The 2,344-nt window shown below is 36.0% G+C and overlaps 27 annotated features.

The window, feature by feature from the left end:
• Positions 1–30: a sequence feature (AT_rich).
• Positions 1–2,344: a sequence feature (heterozygous, non-Esmeraldo-like haplotype).
• Positions 31–90: a sequence feature (A-rich).
• Positions 269–303: a microsatellite.
• Positions 315–339: a microsatellite.
• Positions 340–460: a sequence feature (A-rich).
• Positions 505–568: a sequence feature (CT-rich).
• Positions 630–666: a sequence feature (T-rich).
• Positions 760–798: a sequence feature (T-rich).
• Positions 862–884: a microsatellite.
• Positions 906–945: a sequence feature (CT-rich).
• Positions 948–1,006: a microsatellite.
• Positions 1,132–1,157: a microsatellite.
• Positions 1,328–1,352: a microsatellite.
• Positions 1,383–1,426: a sequence feature (GA-rich).
• Positions 1,450–1,475: a microsatellite.
• Positions 1,557–1,588: a microsatellite.
• Positions 1,592–1,627: a sequence feature (GA-rich).
• Positions 1,629–1,665: a microsatellite.
• Positions 1,782–1,801: a microsatellite.
• Positions 1,808–1,878: a sequence feature (T-rich).
• Positions 1,879–1,898: a microsatellite.
• Positions 1,899–1,919: a sequence feature (T-rich).
• Positions 2,028–2,087: a microsatellite.
• Positions 2,218–2,247: a microsatellite.
• Positions 2,258–2,278: a sequence feature (GC_rich).
• Positions 2,295–2,323: a microsatellite.

Here is a 2,344-nt window from a genome sequence, read left to right on the forward strand (position 1 = left end):
TATATTATATATATAAATATATATAATATATTTCTTCCTCCTGTTTTTTTTTTTTTACTTTTGTTTTCCCTTTTATTATTTTGTTGTTTTCCGTCGTCGCTCACGCACCACCTCAGGCACAGTCGCGGACAGAGCAAGCCGTATAGATGAATATATATGTAATATGTGCAGACGTATGTGTTATGTATGCAGGCAGTGGGCCGGTCGTACTGCTCTCGGATGTCAGCACACAACACAGACGCAGGGCAGAGCAGAACTTCTCTCCTTCTGTCTGTCTGTCTGTGTGTGTGTGTGTGTGTGTGTTTTAAATTTCTCTTCCCCCCCCTCCCCTCCCCTCCCTTTTTTTTTTTTTTTTCTTTCCCTTCTGTTTTGTTCTCACTCTCCCTTTCTTTCTTTCTTAATTCCCTTTTTTTTTTTTGGTTTTGTTTTGTTCTGTTTTTTGTTCTTCTTCTTTTTTTTTCCCCTTTCCTTTTCCTTCATTGAGACGAACACAAACAAACAAATAAGAAAGAAAGAAAGAAGGCAAAATAATAACAATGAAAACACACAGACAGACAGAAGGAGAGAAGTCATGGGAGGCAAACAACAACAACAACAAATAAAAGACCCTCCTGCCTGCCTGCCTTTTCAAAAAAAAAAACAGAAGAGAAAAAAAACAACAAAAAACACGGCCACCATTTTAAATAGAAAGTACTTTGGACAGGCTGCGTTTGGGTGCAAACGTCTCTCCCATACAAAAACTTAACAGCCACTGGAAGGAAAAGAAGAAAAGAAGAAAAGAAAAAACAAAAAAAAGAACACAAGCACAAAAACAAAACAAGAATATATCTTTATACAAGAAATTCAGTAGACAACACGGAAAAACAAACAAACAAACAAACAAAGCCCCGTACATAAACGTCTACAAACAAACAAACCAAAAAAAAAAAAAAGAAGGAAAGAAAGCCATACGTCTACATATACATAAACACATATATATGTATACGTGTGTGTGTACATGTATACAAGGGTGTGTGCATGGCATGAATAAATCACCATTGAAGGCGCCATTGAGCATAAAAGAGAGGAAATGGTTACATGGAAGCAATTCGTGTGTGTATGTGGTGGGGGAGTGGGGAGTGGGGAGCAGGCATATATATATATATATATTTATATATTTCTTTTTTTTGGTTTTCATTTCCACTTCCCCTTCCTCCCCCCCCTTTGCAGAAGAGGGAAACAACAAACAAAATGAAAATACGCAAGTCACACCAAAAGCAGATGCACTGGATTGCACGAAATTCATTTAATTGAGTATAAAAATTTTGAGTTTATGTGTCAGCCACTGTTTTTTTTTTTTTTTTTTTCTCTTTCCTTCTGGAGAAGCATGCATAGTGACATGATCGCTCTCTCCCTCTCTCTCGCTCTCTTTTCTTTTTTCTCTCCCACGCACACACACACACACGCTTTTTTATTTATTTATTTATTTATTTATTGTAAGGAGGCACATTGACGCAAAACCTCTCAATCGCCCTGGTTTCAGCACATTAAGTTCATAATTCCATCATTTTTTACTGAAAAAAAAAAAAAAAAAAAAAAAAAAAGGAAATCGCTTCCTCTTTTCCCTCTTCCCCTCCTCCTCCTCCTCATTTTTTTTTTTTTTTTTTTTTTTTTCCCTTTTTTCTTCGTCTTTTATGTGCATAACTTCTCTCCACATTATCGTGTACATTACAAACATACACGCAAATATGTGTGTGTGTATGTATCCCGCTGTTATTAAAGTTAATGCCTTTTTGTATTCCTTTTTTTTTTTTTTTTTTTTAATATTAAAACAAAAAAGAAAAAGAAAAGGAAGACACAAACAACCACACAAACACACACACACACAAAAAAGATGTCTCCATCCATCCATCCATCCAAAACAAAACAACAAATAAAAAGGGGGATGAAAAGGAAATGCGTCCTAAAGGATTGGACCCCTCGTGCTCCCTTATTTGGGTTAGTTGGTGTCGATGTAGTCTTCATTTATTGTGCAGGAACGGCTCTACAAAAAAAAAAAACAAAACCAAAAAAAAAAACAACAACAAAGCAAAAAGAAAAAAAAAAAACGGTTTTTTTTTTTGCCTCTTTTTTTTTTTTTTCACGAGCTTCTTTGGCATACAATACAATACATATGGATATACATTCCCTGGATGGGTTGTAACAGATTTCCTCACGCAATTGCCATTCTTTTCCCTCCCTCCTCCTCCTCCTCCTCCTCCTCCTCCTTTTCGTTCATCGCCCCCCCCCCCCCCCCCCCTTTTACCCTCCCTTCATTTTTTTTTATTTTTTTCTTTTCTTTTTTATAATTTTTGGTTTCTCTTCT

This window comes from Trypanosoma cruzi, genomic scaffold (genome assembly GCF_000209065.1).
Source record: "Trypanosoma cruzi strain CL Brener 1047053516569 genomic scaffold, whole genome shotgun sequence".
Taxonomy (NCBI): domain Eukaryota; phylum Euglenozoa; class Kinetoplastea; order Trypanosomatida; family Trypanosomatidae; genus Trypanosoma; species Trypanosoma cruzi.